The sequence below is a fragment of the Taeniopygia guttata genome, chromosome 1A, assembly GCF_048771995.1.
Source record: "Taeniopygia guttata chromosome 1A, bTaeGut7.mat, whole genome shotgun sequence".
NCBI classification, from domain to species: domain Eukaryota; kingdom Metazoa; phylum Chordata; class Aves; order Passeriformes; family Estrildidae; genus Taeniopygia; species Taeniopygia guttata.
In genome coordinates this window covers 65,281,026-65,303,955 of record NC_133025.1, presented here as the reverse complement: position 1 = coordinate 65,303,955, position 22,930 = coordinate 65,281,026, and the positions used below count along the sequence as shown (strand labels likewise).

The 22,930-nt window shown below is 45.9% G+C and overlaps 1 protein-coding gene across 4 annotated transcripts in view; it reads right to left on the bottom strand.

Annotated features, from left to right (window-relative positions):
- The window catches only part of LOC115493467 (DNA repair protein RAD51 homolog A-like), a 75,851-nt gene that overhangs the window by 33,105 nt on the left and 19,816 nt on the right, over positions 1-22,930 (bottom strand). For all 4 annotated transcript variants that reach the window (XR_012053711.1, XR_012053707.1, XR_012053708.1 and 1 more), the window contains exon 3: positions 22,808-22,919. The gene's annotated coding sequence lies outside the window, so the exon portion shown is untranslated. The remainder of the gene's footprint in view (positions 1-22,807; positions 22,920-22,930) is intronic.

The window sequence follows — 22,930 nt, the reverse complement described above, 5'->3', positions numbered from 1 at the left end:
CTGAATCCTCGTAATCTTGAATACACAAGAGTGACCAGCAAATAAAAAAATTGGATCATATTATTTATGAAGCCATAATTTTCACATCTTGCAAACCTGGTTGTGTGTTACAGCAATAGGCAGGAAAAGCAGAACCTGATCAGTGCAAGGTGGGCTGGGGACCAGCTTCACCTTGATTGTTACAAGCAAGGTGTGAGGTGTTTGGCCTCACTTCCACCCTGGGCATAGACTTGCTGCAGGAACTCTGCCAAATCCCTTGTCCAGGCTTCTGCTTCCCCCTCACCTTTGGTCTGGTGTTATTTAGCCTGAAAGCCTGGGAACAGGGAACAGGCACGTTTTTCAATAGAGTGTTTTCTTCAGTGCCTGGCATGACAGAGGCTGATTTCACAAGACTTTTCATCCTACAGAAAAGAGACAAAAGCTGCACTAAAGAAATGTTGTTTACACCATGATTATCTGTAACACCGTGGTCCAGCAATAAAAAAAAAAAAAAAAAAAAAAAAAAAAAAAAAAAAAAAAAAGCGGGTCAAACTCATGCGCCAGGCAAGAAAGGGGATGGACTGTACATCATCTAGGAAAATGTTAAATCCCCTGCCCTCCCTTTATCCCAGTTTCCATGGCTTGGACAAGCAGAACGTGCAATTTCCTCACTTTTAGACACATGGCTGTGCCAGTTCAGCAAGCCTGGTTTTGCACCTGATCCCCTCAGATTTATTTAAAGGTAAAATCCTACAAGAACTGTTATGTCAGAATCCTCCTACTCATCAACCTGGCCAGGGAAGAGTTTTTCACCCAGAATACCTAGGACTGCAATATCCATCCCTAAAGCTTTGTCTTCAAGCCTGTGCTCAGTCTCAGCAGAAATCCTGGGAGCTCAGGAATGGTTTCCTCAGGCACTGTCAGTGGGCCTGGGATGAAAAATAAAGGCCAGGTGCCTCTGTAGGAAGGTACCACCAGATATTCCCAAAGGAACACTAGTCTGAAGTGACATTTCATGGGGGGCCTCAAGTGCCCATGTCCAGTGGTACTGTGGAGATTTTCCTGACAATGACAGCAAAAGGATTTTTAAAGTGATTTCAGCAGCTAAATCTATCTGTAGTTTCTTAAGAGACAAAAGGTATTTCCCATGTCAAAATTTGCCTTAGGTACATTTCAAAGGTCCACCCTAACAGAGGAAAGCACAGATAGGGGTCATCATTGCTCCATCCTGTAACCTCAGCAACAACACCAGAAGACAGACCCAGTAAGGTCAACAGACCCAACTTGGAGCTGTCAGGGCTACTCTGTTGAAAGCAATAGAGTTATTTCCATGTAAGTGAGAGGATAAAGCAGACAGTGTTTTGTCCTGTGGAGCTGATGCACCACCACCACTGTTGTCTCCTGCTTTTTCTGCAGGACCACAGGTGACATTGCAGTGACAACAGCTGAAACGGAACCCAAATATTTAGATTTGACAGCAGAATGAAATATGTCTGAAAGAAGCCTCCAGCAACTCAGTCTTTCAGGCACTGCAGGAGTACCAAGCCATGGAGGCAGTGCTTTAACATACCGAGATGTTTCTGAGATAATGCCTTCTGAGAAAGAGATCAAATGAGAATCTGTTTTGCACGGCTGTGTTTTGCCCCACTGCCTCCAGAATTGTGCAGCTCTTTCTTCTTTGTTTTTGCTCCTGATTGTACCAAGAGTGTCTTGCATCAGGTGCTTCTTAGAAGCCCTTTCAATAGGAGCAGGATAATTGAGGCATCAAATTGCATCCTGTGGGAGTTCCAGGATTAGGCCATAGAGCAGGTCATGTTATATGTTCGAAAGGACAAAGAGCATTTTATGTTTTGTCTGTTCATTTAGCTATGAAATGGTAAATTTTGAAATACCTATAATTTGCCTTAATATTGTTCTCCTGGACTGCCACAACCCAAGTGGTTTTTGCTAGGATGGTATATTATACTCATCATCTCCCGATTCAACAAATTGAATCACAGAGTGGTTTGGGTTGAAGGGGACCTCAAAAATAATCTCTTTCCAACCTTCTGTCATGGGCAGGGATACCTTCCACTAGACCAGGTGGCTCAGGGCCCCCTCCAACCACTGCCTTGGACACCTGCATGGGGGAAGGAACCTGGCATGAGGGACTAAACATCAAGGATGCAGTATCTGGCCTTTTCAAATTCTAGGTCAGAATACTCAGTGGGTTGGCTCTGGACTTCACTCTTTCCTTTGCACACAATTCAAAGCAGAAAAACCACGATCCCTTTGGACCACTAAAGGACTGCCCTGAAGAATTTCTCTTTTCCTCTTGTGCAGCAAGTTAGGCTTCTGCCTTTCACCCTGCCAGACCAGAGACTGGTGGATAGTTATGGTAATTTTTGTGGCTGGTGAAATATCCTGTGGAAGAATTCTTGTACTGTTGCTATTATTTATTATTTGCTGAGTGTTGGCAACATGCTTCCATGCCAAAAAGGAGACTTTAGGCAGGGAAATTTATTTATCTACATGTGCACGTGTACATGAATATGCCCTCACTTCTGCCCCTTGATCCTTCTGGACTTGAGAGCCACAGCCTGAAAGCTCTGGGGCAGCTCCCTTTAAATGCAAACTGGAGTCCAATATGAGCATGAAAAATACAAGCTGCACATTAGCCTCTATTGTTTATTTTGATATTGAGGAACATTTATCTTAGCCTTTCCCTAAACATCCTCAGCAGTCTTCCGCTGAAGTGGGAAGAGCAGCACAAGGAATACCACAAATACCAAGGTAATGTTATCTGTTTTTTCTACAGCAAACTTGGCGGACTTTGAAAGGATACCCACTGTGGCAAATTCAAGGCTTCAATAAAACCTTTTGATAATGAAAATAAGGAATGTCAGATATCAATAATGAGGCCAGATTCTGTGTTTTGTGGTGGCCTTTTCAGACTGAGGCAGAAAATGATTCATTCAGCTTTGCAGCAGTGGAGTGTGGAGAGAAGCTCAGGGATGTGCCCTCCCCTAAAGCATCTGGAACAAGGGATTCACCAGGGAGATATGGAGATGTGATTGGGACATATAGCTCCAGCTGGTAAAACAGCACAGAAGGCTGGGTCAAACTGCCTAGAGAGGCATCAATAAGTGTTCAAGGACAGGTTGGATGGGGCTCTGAGCAACCTGGGATAGTAGAAGGTGTCCCTGTCCATGGCAGGGAGTCAGAATGAGATGATCTTTAAGGATCCTTCCAACCCAAACTATTCTATGATTTAGGAGGAATATTTTCTTTTTGCATATCTTTGGACCTCAACCGACCCAATAATTTTCAACTGAACCATACCTGGACAATAGACTGTATGGAAAATCTGGCCATTGAACTGGTAATTAAACATTTCAGAGAACTTTTAACTTTGATCATTCTGCCATTTACTGTCATAATAGGGCCGCTTGTGAACACTTGCTCCCTCCTCTTTGGGCAAACAGATGCATATGCAACACGTTATCAAAACACAGACTATTTAGGCCAGAAGAATGAGGAAAATATTATTATGATGATGAGACATATTTGCCTGCTGAGTAGCATCAGTGTTTAAAGACGCTGTATTTGAAGCACTAAGGACTTTAACATTTAAAACCCTAGATCCCACACATGGATGGTCATGCCATATGCTCTAGCAAATTTTCCTCTCCCTGAATGTGCAAGGTAGGCAGCTCTGAGGAAGAAACCTCTATCTCTGTTTCCTTTTGTAGGACTTTGTATCCACGCTGGAAGTAGGCTCTGTTTGTGTTGGCCAGAGATAAAGCAGTCCCTTTGCATCCATTGGCGTGTTTGTTTTCACCCCTACCTATGCACGGGTACCACAGCAAATGTTTCCAAACAGCAGATTAATCAGAAAGCACGAGGTGCAGCTGCAGCCAGACTGTGGTTTCTTCTCTCTCTTTGAGGCAGAGAGCATTTGTAACCACTTTCCTGTCTTCACAGAGCTGCTGATGATCGCATCTTCTTGGAATTTGCTGCTTGTGCTGGCACACAGCGACAGCAGAACCACGGCGGCCGCCGGGGGCTTGCTGATTGTCTCTCTTCTCCTGGGGCTTGCCGCGGTCACTCCAGTTCCTGCTTCCAGAGAAGGAGAGCCTGAAAGGGGGGGGGGGTGATCTGGCTCCAACTAAAGTCACAGAGGAGAGCAAAGTCGGGGTGGAAGGAAATGGAAGTGAAAAGGGATTAACTCCACTGGAGGAGGTGAAACCCTACAAGGTGCTGAAACCTGCATGGGCGACAGAGCAGGTGTGGGATATTTAGTCGTTACCTCTCCACATTAAAGCTCCTGAGAAAAAAACACAGCATCCTGGAAAAAGGGAGGGCAAGTCACCAGTGTGACAGTGCCTCTCCTAGGGAAAGCCGTCACTTCTAACGAAAGGCAGCTGATCAGGGCATGGGGGACTGAATGCAGCTTAGGGAAGATGCCCTGGCATTGAACTTCTGATGAAATCTTTGTGTGGCCTCACAGGTCCATGGCCCCCTGACCTCTCCCTGCACAGGGGTTGATTGTGGGCTCAGACAGCAGCAGAACACTCATGTAAAGTTTGCCTCTTGCCATCAGCACACTGGGTTGGGTCTCAGCTGGTATGAGTCCTCCTCTCCTGGTGGCAGACCTTTCCCACTTCTCCAGGTGAGTATTTAGCTCACCTCCTGGTAAAGCCCATTTGGTAAAGCCACCTAGCCAGTATTTAGAAAAGAATACTCCGAGGAGTTTCCCCTTTTCTGATGAAATCTCTCAGCCTGTAATCTGTCTGTCTCATTAATCTTGCCTGCCAAGATGTTTCTCTCTATCACTCTATCTAAAGCTGGAAGCTGGTCATCCTTTCTTTTTTTTTTTTTTTTTTTTTTAATTACTTTTTGCTTTTTTATCCTGCCCAGTTTAGTTATATCCAGTCAGGAACATGTGTGCTTGCTCTAGTGCTGCTCCCTGTTGGGAAGCTGTAGACTGTTGATACTCAGAGCAGAAATGAGATGATTGGACCCTGTGGACCACCTTTTCCAGCTCCTCCTGCCCAGGCTGCCTGTGTGACCTCCTTGCAGGCTCTGCCATGACTTGTGAAACCCACGGTCTCTGAAGAGCAGCAGCTTGAAGGAGGGAAGTGGCTGCTCAGTTTTGCCCAGGCCTGCTCAGGCTTTAAAGTATGTTTTGTTTGTTTGCAGCCTATTTAAGCACATACAGCAGGGTGGGTGCCAGCCTCCTGTGCTGATCCATCAGCTGTTTTGGCCTGATGCTTCCAGGGAGGGAATGCTGGAAATGATGTGTGTCTCTCCATCTTTCTGGCTGACGACATCCCCTCCCCTGCGCCAGCATCCTTGCTTGAAAAGCTGTGTGGGTGTCAGATCTGGGACCCAATCCACTGACAGATAAACATGGGATAGTAAATTATTTGTTTTCAGCCAGGTTAGTTCCCCCATTCCCCTGACCCTGTCACAGTCTGAGATCCCATGGAGCTACAGCACAGTGGACACAAGCAGCCAGAGCAAAGGAAAGAAGGAGTGCCATCACTTTCAATAGCTTCTCAGCTAAAAGTCATTTTATCTCAGCTGAGAAAACCACATCCTTGCTATTGCCTTCACTCTGAATGTCCTGAGTCCTGAATCCTGCTCCCACTTTCCATGCAGTCCCATCTGTCCTCTCCTATCCAGCTGTGCTTGACACATCACTCTCACCCAAGTCTGGATTTTCTGCCTCCTCACCTCAGACCTTCTGATGCGCAGTTCTCAGCCTGTGAATTGCTCCCTGAGGGTTGATTATCACCACAGCTGACACAATTAATTGAAGCTGCACTGGCCAAATCTTCTACCAAAACCATCCTCATCCTTTCCAAATAAGAGAATACTTAGTCCTACTGCACAAAGCAGGAGGACAGTATGAGCAATTAATGCTAAGAAACGAAACAGGAGGGAAGGATTAAAAAAAAAAAAGATCCAAACCCCAGGATATTGGGCTGAACACATCTGTTGCAAAAACAGTATCTCTGTTTCCATCAAAATCCAGGGATGACATATATACATATATTACTGAGAAGGACAATGGAGAAATCAAGATGTAGCCCTAAACAGCTTCCTAAACTCCTTCCTGGAGGAAAAGGGGAGGCAGAACTAGGGGAAAAATTATTCTCATGCTTCAAGAATTTTTTTCTGGATTCCTTGGGGCGTGTCAGGCTCACAGCATGCCAGCAGCTGGAAAGTGCACACTCTGAGTGCTCTCCTTTGCCATCGCCTCCCATTGCTAATTGGACAAATAAAGAACCTTCACTTCATCTGACTCACTCTGCAGTGCTATTGGAATAGCCCTCTCGAATTGTAAAGTCACAAAGGGCTCTCAGCCTGGGGAAAAAGGGTGTTGCCCACTAGATCAAAACACTGGGATTTCTTATAGAGGAGTACCTTTAGGTCTTGAGAACAGGAATGACTGAAGGAGGAATTCACTGTTCTTCCTCTTTTTATTCCGTTTCAGCCTTAATTCAGAATGATGGCAATGTGTCTGCCTGACTTAGGCGCAGAGTCCAAGTCTGGATACCCACAGAAAATGCTCAAATTGGCTGCCTACTGCCATTGGAAAACTTGAGATTTTTGTTAGTATACATGATTTCTAGCACAAGCAGCAAAAGCAAATTGAAAAAAAAACCCACAGCCAAAACCACATTTAGTTCAAGAGCTAAACAGATAAATAAAGAGCAGATTAAAAGTAAAAAATGTGCCAGGTCAAAATATCAGACAGATCTATGTCCTTTGCACATCAAAGACTGCAATACCCTGAAAGGCAACAGCCACTCCAATTCTGTTTAACCTCAGTAGTGAGGAGAGGAATTCAGATGTGACTCATGCAGGTGAGTTAAACCACAAACCAAGAGCTGTTCCACATTTGGAATAAAGTGATTAGTAAAGATCCAAGTGCTGGAGGAGGGGCACACAGACCCCACAGGGGTTTCAGATGTGGGTGCTGGTTCTTTTTGAAGTCCAGGATCACTTGGAGCAGTGACAAGAGGCTGGGAGCATTGAAGAGCTTCCTGACTGCATTCTTGAATCCTCCTAAAAAGACCTGCCTCCTCAGGATTGCTATAATCTATAGCCAGAGCACAGGAGGTAGAGCTAAAGGATGCTAAAGGATGCTCATGACAGATAAAGGGAGGAATGTCAGTTCAGGAATTTATAAACAGAGAGCTGAGAAACTGTTAAGCATCAAGCAGAATCAGACTGAGCTCCTCCACAACTGCCTGTGTGAGAGCAGGAGGCTCTCAGGGTCACCACTCTCATTAGGAGGTGCTTGGCACCCTCTGTGTCTGTCCTTCCAGTTTAGGGAAGAGGAGACCTCATGCTAACACAGGCTCAATCCCATTAGACCAGGGCACTTCTGCCAACCCCAGCACCAACACTGCAAGAGGGACCAGGGAAATGACCAGGCAGCCGAACCCGGGGCTGTGGTGTGCCAAAGGGACACTGCTGGGGTGTGTAATGGGCTGCACATGTGTTGTCTGCTTTGTGTGTTTGTGTGAGTGGGCATGAGCCTTCATGGCTTTGAATGACTTTTTTCTGCTTTGGCCAGCATGGGAAGGCTGCCTCCCACCGCTCACCACCGCCTCTCTGCAAACCTTTCAGCTGCATCCATCGAACCCATGCGAATATTAAAGCTGTTAAATTGATGGGCTGAGTAAATAGGATTAGCTCTGTGTGCCCAAGGGGGAGGCCGCTGCTTGCACAGACTGATAGGGAGACAGGGGGGAAGGCTGAGGAGGAGAGGGCTGCTTTCAAGCCGACAAGAATATGCTATCTGGGAGGTACACGGATAGCTTCCAATCTGCCCCTGATTGGATTAGACATGCTCCTAAATGTGAAGTGCCTATACAAGTCTGGGGCTTAGCTGGTGCCGGGCTGCTGAGAACCTGCCGAGGTGCTCCCCAAGGATTGCTGCCACCCCGGCGGGCCCTGGAGACGTCTGACTGTCAGGGGGCAGAAAGCCCCTGCTGCTGGGCCCTGTCTCACCCACCGTCCCAGGCGTCGGATCTTTAACCCGCTCCCGTGAAAGCTGAGATCCTTTGCCTCCATCTGTTCACATGCGATGGCTTTACAATTCCCCTCTAACCTACCAAAGGGAAGCGTGAAGTGATCTCTCGCTGCCTGGTGGAAGGAAATCTCTCCCTCCCGCCATCTCCCCCTCCTCTTTTTTCTCTTCCAGATGAAGAATTTGAATGTCTTCATGGTCTGTTTAAAATATAAAGTGAGTTCTTGACACATTTTTTGAAGCTGTGCTTGTCTGGGCATTGATTATTGTCACTAACAGTGATGCAAGCCACATGCTTTCCTTTTTCCCCAAGCTTTGATAATATTTTCAAGAACTTTGGCTGCTTTTTTGCAAAGTTAGTTCCAGAACCAAAATACTAATAAAGAAGTTTACACCTATCCTGTTATGTAGGATAGCAGGGAATGGCAGTGGCTTAGTTAGACCTTTCTCAGGTTTATAGAAGAATAGCTCTAAATATTTTTAATAGGAACAGAAAAAATCTGAGGAAAAATATTGTAGATACTGAACAGAGGAAAACTGTACAACTATGATAATTGTGGTTTATTCCATGAATAAACCTTTACTTATTTTCTAGTCACAGGGAAAATATTGGGGAGGGAAATCTTTGTTTAACACCTATTTTGATAGTAGTTAGGCAGCACTCTGATGTCCATGTGCTCACTCTAAATTAAACATTGTCTTGATTTGGAAACAGATGTTTGCCCTGATACTCTACTGAGGTAAAAGTTATATAACTTTATTTTCTTTTTTTCCCCTATTTTTGTTTATTCTGGCTGGCGATAACAGTAACTCACCTGCGAGGTCTAAGCTGCAACAATAATTTAGATTAATATAAATAGCTGAGAAAAATACAGGAAGGATCATAAGTTCTGTAGTCTGATGCAAAAATTATTCCTGTTTTAGCCAGAGAGATAAAAGGGGAAAAGGAAGTGATTTCACTTCAAGAAGTGAGTTGTAGAGCCAGGATTCAAGTGCCGGTACTGACTCCTAACCTGCTGTTCTTGTTACTTTTCCTGGTAAAGGAGGTAAAAGTGTGAGGCAGGAATAGAGCAACGGAAACGTCCAGAATAGAATTGCAGCACTTATCTCTGCAGGAAAGGTCTAAGCTTCCTTATCTTCACCCAAAAGCTGACTGAGAAATACATCTAGGCTTCGGGAAGACATTTGTGTCAGAATACCCAGCTATGAATACAGCTGTGATACACCACACAGATACTCTTAGTAAATGATGTTATAAATAGAATGCAAGAACATCCATCAGTGTTAGACATCCTGTTTTCCCCCAGCCCAGCCCACATGAACACCTGAGAACATGAATTATCTCCCCATTAATTTCGGAGTTGTGGTGACAATGTTTGGTGGTGCTGTTTTTCCATTAGGCTTGGGGGTATCTTGAGTGGGCCTGATTGTATTACCTTGTGTTGGAAATTGAATTGCTGTGTCCAGTGCCCTTGAACTACTGTGTAAATCAAAATTTCTGTCTAGCAGGCAATGGCATCCTTCACCTTCCTCTGGAATAACTGGATATTAACAAGCACTCTTCATAGGAGATGAAATTCCCCTTCCTTCCCATCTTTGTAGCAGGTTTCATTTTAACTGATAAGTTAATACAAGTGAGTGCAGCAAATTGATGCTTTCTGTGTAAATGTGTATTCCTCAGCACTCCCTCCTCCCTGGCCAGCATCAGACTTGGCCAGACCTCTGTGTGGATGTTGCAGTTCCTCTGTGGCCATCCATTCTTCCTTATCTGTGTCACTCCTCTCAGTCCCTGCCCCTGCAACAGGCACATTACTCGACAGCAGGCAGAGGTGCATGTCTGCTCAATGGGATGTTTGTCTGCTCAATGGGATGTTTGCTTACCTCCATGTGTTCCTGACACCATCTAACTTTAAGGCTCCCTGCTGAAACCACTGAATGCTCTGCTAGCTCCAAATCAACCTTCTGACTCCACCCAGCTTCTTCTGTTTTAGCAGTATTCTCATTTATTTGCTTGAATAGCTCCAAAAGGACCTTGAAGTTCCCCTGAGTTGACTCCATTTTTCTTCCTTTTCTGGCCTCATTAAAGCTGTTCTTGATTTTATCACTTCTTCCTGCACTCCTGCACTTGAATGTTGTGTAATTATATCAGATAACCTATTCAAACAAAGGAAGGGGAAATTAGAGATGGAAAGGCTTCTTTAGATTGAGGAGACAAGCCCCACTCCCTTGGGAAGAGGGCAGGAAAGGACCAGGCACTCCTCACTCACCCAAGTGACATGGGGTTCATGTCTCCCCTGAGATCCAGCGAAACTTTCAGACCTCAGTGCTAGGATCCTTTCCTTAACCGTCCCACTGCTTTAATTCCTTGGCCCACACCTAGTTTTGCCCTTCACCACTCAAATAGTTTCTAAAAGGTTCTTTTTTCACATTTTGTAGTTAAGAAAAGCGACACTGAGTAGGGTTAAATGATGGCTGTAGACCCACAGTACTTGAGACAGATAGGGATCTCTTGGACACTTAAATTTGCTCATTGAAATCCCAGAAAACATGTCCTGAAATTAATTCCCAAACTCACCAAGCACCATCTTAATTAAAATCTTAATTAGCCTTTCTGCCCCCATGCCTTTAGTGTGGCTGAGCCCCAAACTGTAGTTCATAGGCAGCTGATACAGGGCTTGCCCTATGCACAAAAGTCACTGGTTTGCTGAGCTGGGTTTCAGGCTTCCTGCCATGAATTTGGGGAGGTTTAGCATTTAAGCAGCCATGTCTGCTCTTTACTCAGCCACACTGAGGTGACATTAGGACATGGCACTGCTCTCCACCAGTTGGCTGCAAGGTCCAGCACAGCCTGGCTGAGTGCCCCCTGATTGTTGAGTCACCCTTGGCTTGCTGTGTGGATCCCTGCCAGAGCCACCTGAACTGCTCCTGCTCTCCTGGCCAGGCACTGCTGCCTCCTGCTCCTCAGCCTTCACATTCCACTGCTGCTGCAAGCACGTGAACAATGCATAGCATCTCGGGTTGTTCCCACCCAGCCTCCCTGCTTTTACTGGAAATGAAAGTCTTTCCAGGAGGAAGGAATCCCTTGAGATCCAAGCAGAGGTTCCCTCAGCTGGCTGCTAAGAATAAAAGATCTGAGAGCTATTTCCATTCTTGGTTGCGCAACACAAAGCAAGTCACTTAACCTTTCCATGCCTTATTTTCCCTCTGAAGGAACTGAGACGTAGCATCCCACTTTTTTTGGGGGAAATACTGTGTTGTAATACCAGGGCAGGACTTCAGATGCCTCTGAAGGCTGCAACTGATTCCTACATAAGCTGGCTGCCATCCTATGGGCTATGGAAGATCCACATGAAGGATGGAGCAGCTCTGCTGGGAGGAAAGGCTGAGAGGATTGGGGTTGTTCAGCCTGGATAGGACAAGGCTTTGGGGTGACCTCATTGTGGCCTTCGGTACCAGAAGGGAGACTACAGGAAAGATGGAGAAAGACTATTGACAAGGGCCTGGAGTGACAGGACAAGGGGGAATGGCAGTAGGTTTATTTTAGATATAAAAAAGAAATTGTTCCCTGTGAGAGTGGTGAGGCCCTGACACAGGTTGCCCAGAGCAGTTGTGGCTGCCCCATTCCTGGCAGTGTCCAAGGCCAGGTTTTACAGGACTCTGAGCAAGCTGGGATAGTGGGAGGTGTCCCTGCCAATGCCAGGGGTTTGGAACTGGGCAATATTTAAGGTTTCTTCCAACTCAAACCATTCTATGATTCTATGACTCTGTCTATTTTGCCCTTATCACACTGGAGTCTCTCAGCATTGAATGCTTTCCACATTGCACCCTCCTGCTGAGTAGTTCGATTTCTGAGTATTTTCTCCCAGATGTTTGAGAATTTTTTTTTTTTTTTTTTTTTTGCCAAACAGTATTTCCAGTTCCCTCTGTACTGTCTGTCTATCCCCACTGTGCTGTTGTATAATATGCCAACATTTTGATCTTCTTACTCATGTCAGCTAGCAATTCCTTGCAGGAGTTTCAGCAGCTCAATCTGTCCCTCTATTTCCATTCTCTATCATAAGAGCCTTGCAGTACTCTTTAATCCCCTCCTCACCTCTTTACAGATACAGATAAAACCAATTTTAACAGCAGTCCAAGTCTGACCTCTATCAGACTACTATACTCTCTCAGAACTACCCCTTGCACAGCAACTTTCAGTTCCCTCTACATATCTGACTCCCCAGCTAGGCTGAATTTACTTTTCACATTTCATTTCAAGCTCTGCATCTCCTGCATCTTTGTTCATTAATTAAGCAAACAGGCTTGGACAGGTTTATCTAAAAGGCTGAGGCTTTGAAAATTGTCCTTCGATTATGAGTTTCACATGATTTTAAAGCTCATGGGTGAGGCTTTCTTTGGGATTTGTCAAAGGATAAATAGGCCCACACAGAGTTTTCTGCAGCTAGCTAAAATGCAGAGGGGCTGGTTTTATGGGTACATATTATCACTGCAAGAGGAAGCAAGACAGAGTGTTCACAGAATCACAGAATCATTTAGGCTGGAAAAGATCCCCCAATATCATTGAGTACAACCTGTGACAAATCACCATTGTGTCAACCAGAGCTCTGAGTCTTGAACACCTCCAGGGATGGTGACTCCACCATCTCCCTGAGCAGCCTGTTCCAATGCTTTCAGTGAAGAAAGTTTTCCTGTTATCCAGCCTGGGCCTTTCCTGACACAGCTTGAAACCATTTCCCCTTGTCCTGTCCCTTGTTCCCTGCGAGCAGAGCCCAATCCCCATTGGCTGCACCCTCCTGTCAAGGAGTTGTGGAGACCCAGGAGGTCCCCCCTAAGCCTCCTTTTGTCCAGGCTGAGCCCCCCCAGCTCCCTCAGCCACTCCTCATATGACTGACTCTCCAGACCCTTCCCCAGCTCCATTCCCTTCTCTGGACACCTTCCAGCCCCTCAATATCCTTGTCATGAGGGGCCCAGAACAGGAGACAGGATTTGAAATGTAGCCTCACCAGTGCCCATGGCAGGGGGACAGTCACTGCCCTGGCTCTGCTGGTCACACCATTGCTGATCCAGGCCAGGTGCCACTGACCTCTTAGCCACCTGTGCACAGCTAGATCACGTTCAGCTGCTGTTGTTGAGAAGCCTCCGGTCACTTTCATCTGAAACAGAGCTCTAGGATGGATAGCCATGGGATGGACAAGCTTTCAGTACAACTGCACCTCCCCAGCAAATACCCCCATCCATACCATACCTTCTTCACTCCACGAGGAAGACACAAAACTGTGCTGCCATCCCAGAGGGTGCTCTGGGATGACAGCAGGACACAGCTGATTGCAGCTGGCTGTGATGGAAGCTCACGCTCAACCCTCTCGACAAGCCCTTCCATCCCTGCAGGAGGTGCTTCGCTGCTCTGCCCCTGGACTGGAGGTACACAAAGCAGGGTCCGTCTGGCTGAGGTTGTGGCGGAGCTCAGGGAGCAGGGACGGCGCCGGTTCCCGCCGTTCGTGCGGATGCTGCGGGAGGCAGCGCCCGCCGGGACGGTACCCAGCAGAGGGCAGCGGTGCCCGCGCTACCGCAGCCGCCCGAGCCGCGGCTTTCCCCCATCCTGCCCCCCTCCAAAAACCACCCTGCATTGCCTCTAGGCTGGCAAACAGCCCACACGTGGAAACCTGCTCTCCTTCCCTTTGCAGCCGTAATCTCGACCACCCAAGCATCGACATCTGCCAGCGCTTGCTGATCAACCAGCGTGGGTCATGGCTCCTGGTTGTTCAGTCACAACATGCAATGGCCTGGTTTGGAAGGGACCTTAAAAATCATCTCATTCCAACCCCCTGCCATGGGCATGGACACCTTCCACCTGACTAAATTGCTCACAGCACCATCTAACCTAGCTTTAGTCCTCCTGCCACTTGAACAGTCATGTGTAAGAAAGCTTTGGGATGAAGGAAGATAACAGTGGGAGTACTTCTAAACACCATCCCCCCGCTTCTGGGAAAACTGGTTTTCTCAGGGAAAAAAATAAAACTGTGACCTAGTGGTTAATTTACATGCAGAGGAGTCAAGAGTCAATTTTAATGTGGTTTGAACTGGTTCATTCATATCTAATTAAAACAGTAAGGGGAGGAAGGCTCATTTTATGCTCAGTTAATCAAAAGACTGCAGTAGCTACTTCTTTTCCTCTGGGGATATTGATAACTGCTGAATTCAGCCCTCTGGAATTAGCTTGGTTAAACTATTCCTCTCCAGAATCCGTGAAGCTTAAATCCACCTGAAGTCTTATTCCAATCCTGAAATACATCTGATCTCAACCCTCAAACACATCTCTATTCTGACACATTATAGATGACTGGTCCTGTGCCTACAGGCTACTGCAGAATCATGGAATAGCCTGGGTTGGAAGGGACCTTAAAACACACCCATTTCCCACCTCACTGCCATGGGCAGGGACATCTTCAACTATCTCAAGTTGCTCAGAGCCCTGTCCAACCTGGCTTTAGACACTTCAGGGGATGGGGCAGCCACAGCTGCTCTGGGCAGCCTCTTCCAGGGCCTCACCACCCTGAGAGGGAAAAATTTCTCCCTAATATCCAATTTAAACCTACTCTCTAACAGTTTGAAATAGACATATTAATACATATTAATATTGGGATGTTCAAAACTTAGCTAGAAAAGATCCTGAAATTTTTTTTTTTTTTTAAGAAATTAGCTTGAATCTAAGCGGGGCTTAGGACTTCACAGATGTCTGTGGACCTCAATTTTTCTGTCACCTTCTGAATTTATGGCTCAGATCCTTCTATTCATGTATATGCTGAATATTCCATGCAGGAAGGAGTTGGTGAGAAGGACCTTCAGCCCTTCCCACCCTTTCTGCCCAGTTTCCTTGGACTCACAGTGTAGCCAGGTAAGCCCTGAAATCTACTTCCCTGTTGAACAGCTCTGCATTTTGTGATCCTGTTCCAGGACAGGGAACTCAAGATGCTCCTTCATAAAACATGTTGCTGTTCTAATTCTCCTGGAGTTTGACTTAATGATCCTTGTGAGTCCCTTCCAATTCAGGATATTCTATATTTTTATGATTCTAGTTGGATGGGACCCATATGTCATGTTGTAAATGAGGATCTTACAGTGTTTCTATAAACCTTCAAGGACCTGACAGACAGGTCAGCAGTGATTTCCTATTGACAGAAGCAAAAGAAATCAAGATCTTAGGGTCTTACAACAAAACCCTGTAATTTCTTATGAACTATAACATAGAACAATAAATCCTTAGTTACTGTTAAAATTTGTCCTCAGAAAGATTAAAAAAAAAAAAAAAAAAAACTTTAGAGGTGCCTAACTTGTCTTTTTCTTCGAATGATATCATCTGGACTTATAAAGGATATTTTCCTTCCCCATAAAACTGACCTCACTTATAAGGACAATCACATGCGAAGCAGCAGAAGTGATCAGTAGACCAAAGTAAACTGATTAACTGAACTGATGAAAAACTGGCCCTAAATTCCAATATATTTTTCTTAAAAGCTGCTTCTCTCAGGCATATGCAAACAGCTTAGTAGAAATAGTTATAGAATCACAGGACCTCGTTCTGCTTTCCCATCAGAACAATTCTGAAGAAATTCCACTAAAGTGAGCAGAGTTACACTGATGTGAGATCACAGTCAGAAATGGAAAATTCCTAATAGCTTATCCAGTTCATAACCCTAGGGCTAGCATACAGTTATTCCTTACACTAAAACCGCATTTAATTCTTCCAAATATGAATAGTGGAAAATGGTGCTTGGGAGGTGTTTTGGTCATTTCGTGGAGTTTCTTTAATCCCTCATCCAATTTCTCTTTTTGGGAAAATCCTTGTTTTTGACTGAAAGCCAAAACCTCAGCTACATTGCCCAATAAATGAAATATGGAACAAAATGGATATGCCACATTGTAAGAGTGTAATTCTGGGTGCCTCGTGTACCCATCCTCCACCATGTGCTGGTTTGGATTCTCATTAGGCTGGTGACACATGGAGACTTCAGAGAACTTTACTCTTTGTAAAGACAAAGCCAACAGGGCAATGCCAGACACACTGGGGTGTCACTTCCAGGGCTCTCCATCAGAATTCCTTATGCGTAGCATTGGATTAACACATGGCAGAGCATCTATCCTTTTGTCAGAGGCATTTCTGCTTTCCAGTGAAATGTCTGAACATTCTATAGCAAGAAGATCTTCCTCAGTGAATCCACTCTTCTGTGAGATCTGCTCTGTCTGAAACAGCTTTTCCTGCTGAAGAACAATTTCAATAGTAACATTTTAATCAGACCTCATGGTAAAGAAATTTCAAACAAAAAAGGAACTCTATATTTTATTATCTTTTTTATTATTATTCTGGTAATACCTAATTATATCTATTTGATTGTTTTCAGGCACAAGGGCATTGTTAATGTGTCTGACACAGGAACACTGAAGTTGGCCAATGTTCCTTTACTCTCTCCTTGCTTACTTAGCACCAGAGATATTTTTCCAAGAGCCATTTCTATAGAGGCACCTGGGGCATCCCATGGTTGGTATGCACTGCTTCCTGAATGTAAAGGGGTCTATGCCAGCTGCTCTGGAAAAAGCTTAGATGCTAAACAAGATTCCAAAAATAAGTTTCTATGAATGAACCATTTGTCTTCCACCTTTAAAAGCAATGGTCTAAAATAAATCTGCTTGTGCAAGTCCTTGCTGAAGCATGTGAGATAAATGTGACAGTAAATCACACAAGCCACTAAAAGGAGTCTGATACCACTTCCCTGTGAATGAAAAGCAGTAAGAAATCTCACAGCTGCTGTTCCTGCCCTTCAGCAACTTTTAATTTTTATTGATTGACACGACACCTACGCGCCACATCATCCACAAGAGGCATCAGGTCTGTTTCAGGAAAAGCAAATTATTTGGTATTGTCAACAGCTGGCAGAGGCCACCAGGAACTGCTTCTTCATTCATTTGTTTTTCTCAGACACCTATAAAGAGCTGTCATCACATATCAAACGAAGCAAGTATCGGACAGCATGTGTGTCTCAATGCTGGCACACAGCCTCCATCGCTGGGAGGCACAAACAGAGGCATGTCAGCCATGGCAAGTGAACAAAGTGAGGACAAAGTGAGTCCTGGGGCAGTTTGGGGAACCTCAATATAGGAAAAATACAAAGTTATTATAGTGTTATAGTGTCCAAGAGAGGGCTGAGAAGATGCTGAGGGGTCTGGAGGTGAAGCTGCACGAGCAGCAGCTGAGGGCACTTGGTGTGTTCAGCTGGAGAAGAGCAGACTGAGGTCAGAGCTCACAGCAGTTCTGCAGCCTCCTCACGAGGGGAAGAGGAGGGGCAGCTCTGATCTCTGCTCTGTGTGACCAGGGACAGGAGCTGAGGGCACGGCTGGAGCTGTGTCAGGACAGGGTTAGGGTGGGTATCAGGAAAAGGTTCTTCCCCCAGAGGGTGCTGGGGTACTGAACGGGTTCCCCAGGGAATGGTCACAGCTCCAAGGCTGTCAGAGCTCCAGGAGAGTTTGGACAGCGCTCTCAGGGATGCACAGGGTGGGATTGTTGGGGTGTCCTAAGCAGGGCCAGGGGCTGGACTGAATAATCCCTTCTAGTTACGGATATTCTGTGATTCCAAAATGAGCTCAAGCACAAATTTTGCAGAGTTGGTTGCCTTCAAAAACGACTGCTGCTGTGGATGGAATAGCAAGACAAGATGGTGAAGAGTTTGGACCTTCTGAGACTGTGAGAAGCCATCTATGCTGAAGGCTGTTTCCTCAGTGACACTAATACTTGCACTTCACTGTCAACTGATGGTGTAAAAAGACTTTGTGTTATTAAATCAATATTGTATTATTTGCCCCCAATGTATTATTTGCCCTGAGATAAACTGGGCTGTGAGATGTGATGCTCTCTTTACCTGTGCAGATCCCTGATTAACAGTTGTGGAAATACTGTGCATTTGTGAGCAGGATTATCAGGATATCCCTTGATATGCACAAAAGAGACATATGGAAAAGAAGTTTTGCAATGTGTGTTGCATGCCATTTTTGGCCAACGTTAAAGCCAAAGGGCCACATGAAATACTGCATATCCTTACTGATGTATTGTGCTGCAGTAGTGAAGAATGAAGTGTTTCACTGGGGTAACAGAGGGAGCTGGAGGTGAGTGAAATACATTTTCCACACTGGAATGTGGTCAAGACAGTGGGTAAATGCCACTGCTGCCGAGGAAGGACCACAGATGTTCCTGAAGAGATCGGTGGTTGAGAGTTTGGTTTCTCAGCTGTGACCCAGCAGCTGGAGCAGCAAAGTCCCCCTTAGCACCCCTTGACTCAGCCCTGACTCAGAGGGAAGAATTGTGCCCATTGAGTCACCAGCCCAGCCTCCTTCTCCTGGTGATCTACTCAGGCCCAAACTTGCACAGCAGATGGGAGCTGGCAGGGCTGAGCCCCGAGCAGGATGGGTGGCACAGAACAAAGCCTTGGCAGTGCCAGCACATCCAGATGACCCACAGGACAACCGTGTTTAGGGGTCTGATGTGGGATTTATGGGATGGGCACCATGCTCACCTCAGGGAGAGCTCACTCTGAATGTTCACTCTGCTCCCTGGGGCCTCCACAAACATGGCCTGGGTGCTATGGACAGATTGCTGAGCCCAAGCTCATGTCCTGCAAGGGCAGGACTGAATAGCCTGAGGAATGTTACTGTCTCCCACCCACCTCCTCTGGAAATATCTGAGCTTCCCAGAAAAGATGAGAAAAAGCACAAAACCCACACTATGCATGATCTGGACTGTGCTTAGCCTAGCTCTTTCCCTTGAAACTATATTGAACTCATTTTGGGGTGGTGAGAAGGGAGCTTGCACTAGAAATAGAAGATCTATAATTAACACATGGTCCGAACACAAAATAGAACCCGCAGAGGCCTCTCAAAGTTAGTAAACTTTGCTTGGAAGCACATTCCAAGTTTTATCAGATTTCTCTCATCTGCAGAAACAGAACTTCCTAGATCTGTTACACTTGCAAGCCCAACAGACTGGACCCAAATACATACTTTAGTTTTATGATTAAAAAAATCCTCCACTGACACACATTGTGCACATGTAAGTAATTTCAAGTCTTCAAGTACTAACCCTTCCCACCCTGAAGCAGGGGCAAATTCCTCCTGTCTTCTCACAGGCCTGCTATTATTATGCCACCTTTCATTCTGAAACCCAAACTCATGTGAAAAACACCCAGGTTAGTGAATCTGAAACTCAGCCTCCAACCATTCAGCAACCCAAATGAAAATGTTGTGTGTCTGTTAACCCATTCTTGTTTTCTCCTCTCAAGACCAGGCTGCTTATTCTCCCAGCAGCCCAGCTCATCCTGCCATTTAGGAAGTTTTCTGCAGGTACAATGACCTCCACACTTGAACCTGTATAACCTGTATCTTTCCATGTCTCCAAGGAGGCATGCATCTGAAATTCAGCAAGAGCAAATGCAGGATTCTGCACCTGAGGAGAAATAGCCTCATGCACCAGCACAGGCTGGGGGTGACCTGCTGGCCAGCAGCTCTGCTGAGAACGACCTGGGGGACAACAGGCTGTCCATGAGCCTGCAGTGCCCTGGGGGACAGGAAGGCCAATGGAATCCTGGGGTGCACTGGGAAGAGCACTGCCAGCATGTCAGGGGTGATCCTGCCCCTGTGCCCAGCCTGTGTGGCACATCTGCAGCGCTGTGTCCAGCTCTGGGCCCCTCAGCACAGCAGGGCCATGGAGCTCCTGCAGCGGGGCCGGCGGAGGCTGCAGAGATGATTCAGGGCCTGGAGCATCCCTGGCAGGGAAAGGCTGAGGGAGCTGGGGCTGTGCAGCTGGAGAGGAGCCCCAGCTGAGAGGGGCCCTCAGCCCTGGGTGTCCCTGGCTGCAGGGAGGGCTCCGAGCAGGGCCCAGGGAGGTGGGACCAGATGACTCTCTGTGGTCCCTTCCAGCCTGACCCATCCTGTGAATCTGTGGTTTTGTGGAATGAAGTTTCCTTGATCTTCACAACTATTTTTTCTGTATTTCTCACTGTATGGCCACGAGCAGTGACCTCAGATGCTGCCAGTGGTGCTTTCTTATCCAACTCCACTCAGGCCCAATGCTTCTGTTGCTGCTGCCTGTTGATCGCCACATGAAAAAGTTTGTGGGACAAGTTTCAAGTGATGAAGGACGAAGAATAAAGTAGGGTTGAAGCCTACAAAGGTCCTGACCACAGAATAGGATGGAAGAAACATCAGATCTATTGAAGAATTAATCAATATTTCTGCCTTTAGTTTTTCCCACATTATTTACTTTTTGAGCTCTTGTAGTATTGTGATTAAAAATTGCTTATTCTTTTTAAAGCCCTATGAAGTATGTGCTATTCAGAGATATAGGGGGGAAAGATTGCCAACATACATTAATATCCAGAGAGAAGACAAAGAAATGAAATCACAGGTATTAAAGGTGCCAGAAAGAATTAAAAATGGAAGCAGGAAGGAACAAAGATTATTAGAGATATCTAAGTGCTGGACAAAAAAGGGAGGGGATGAATATGATTTGGAAAAGATAAAGGAAAGATACCTTCTCATAAAGATAAACTGACAGTAAAAGAACAGTAACAAACAATGACAGGAAAAAAACAGTGAGGGAAGAACTGATGAAGATGAAAGCACTGGCTTCCCTAAGTAGGACTAGTTACCATGTAAGTACCACCCAGTGGGCTGCACATGACAAGGAGAGGGCAGAAAACAGAAAAATTAAAAAAGCAGGAAAGCAGATTAACAGGGAAAAAATGTAAGTTCAGGCTAACATCTTTACAATTTAAAAAAATTATTTTGTTAGTAGCTGTGGTTTTCTTTGGGGAACCAATATATTTTGTTAAAAAGAAATCCCAACAAAATCTTCAGTGTTGGTCAAAGAAGTACATAAAACCTAAGCTTGGTAACCCAAAACCTTTCTGCATTATACTTAAAACTTCCATGTTTTTAGAGTTTTTTATGAAAACCTGATGTTTCTGTGGGAAATTCATCACTTCCCCAGCACATCTATTTTTAGGCCTGTGTTCTCAATTAGCCTGGTACTCATTTGCAGCGCCACAGAAAAAGGGTGTGTCAAAGGGTTACAAAGGAGCCTGCCTGGCATTAAAAACCCATTCCAGTGACTTTATGGTAGCTGCCAGCCAGCCCTTCTTTTTGTCTCTGCATCTCAGAAGAGAAGTATGAGGTGTCAGATATTCTGGTGAGAACTTCTCATGGCACCAGATCATGATGTGAAATAAAGTGAACTCTAAAAACACAATGTAAAAGAATTATAGCATCAAGGAGTGGGTTGGGTTGGAAGGGACCTTAAAAGATCAACCAGTTCCAGCCCCCTGCCAGGGGCAGGGACATCTTCCACTATCCCAGGGATATCTATCCACTATCCACAAGCCTTGAACACTTCCAGGGCTGGGGTAGCCACAGCTTCTCTCAGCAACCTGTACCAGGGACTCCCCACCTTGACAGGGAATAATTTCTTCCTCATATCCAATCTAAACCTCCTCTCTGTCAATATGAAGCCATTCCCCCCTGTCCTGTCACTCCAGGCCCTTGTCAAGAGTATCTCTCCGTCTTTTCAGTAGGTCCAGTTCAGGTACTGGAAAGCCACAGCTGGGTCACCCTGAGAATGAACAATCCCAATTCCCTCAGCCTTTCCTCACAGCAGAGCTGTTCCATCCCTTTGATCACCTTGGTGTCCCTGCTCTGGACTCATTCCTTAACAAAGCTGAATTCTGAATTGTACTTTGGATATGTGATTGATCCCAGCATCATCTCTAAGTAATCCTTTTGCTTCTGCCTTTACATGTCTGAATCATCAGCTAAACTTGCTCTGGGAGAGAACCTGTAGTGGCTCTGTCAGAACAGACAATTGCAGTGCTAAATGTGAGTAAGTCACCCGAGCAGAAATTTGTCCTAGTGGCACTGTTCCCACTTACAAGCTTTGTGCTTGAGGGGATGAGAAAAACGGTCCGGATGATCCTGGGAAAGTTTGTACACACAGCGACTCAGCCAGCAAAGTGCTGGGCGTAGCACGCTGCCCACGAGTGGGTGTTCAGCCTCGGAGCAGGTTGGATCCTGGATCCATGGATCTGCTCCAGCACCTGCTTCACCTTGGTGACCAGAGCAAAGCAGCCCTCTGAGAGGCAGGAGTGCACCATGCAAGAAATAAGCTACCAAAGGGTCTGGAATGTTTTGGTGGACACATGGATCTCCTTCTTCTGTGTGGTTGAGTGCTCAGAGTCCTGATGGGTCCAGCATCTCTCTCACCCCACTGACTACCCTGAACCTCTCCACTGGGCAGCCCCCAAGCTCTCTGCCACTGCCAAAAGGTCGTAACGCAGCACCTTCCTGTGATGGAAACCCAGAAACTGCTTCTCTGAGCTTCACCGACCTGGCACAAGGAAGCTCTTGTATTTGTCATCACCAGTGTTGCTATGGCCACAGCACACAGGTATAAACCTTGCCCAGGGGACATTGTTACAGGAGAGCAGGGTGCAGCCCAGGAACCAGTAGTGCTTTACTGACATGATTTATCTCTGTGACCCGTCCAGGTCTCTAGAGTTTATCCATTCAGTTGCTTTTGCAGGAAGTCTCCTTACAATAGGGCCCTCAGCACATTTAGTAATAATATTTTACATCTATACTGGGCTTTGTGCATTCCAAGTGCAATACAAACTCATTCATCTTATCTTTTTATCTCATGACAGTTGCCTGCAGTGCTGATTTGGTTTGATCCCAGCCTCACAGGCTTTTCAACAGTGGAATTGTTACCTGACTAATTATCTGTCGAAGTCACGATGAGGGACTGGTGGCTGGGCTCCACTCTCAGTTTTAACCAGCAGCTCCTGCCACTCCAGTGAGAGGGCTCTTGGTCTTTCTGCTGCTGAAGAAAGG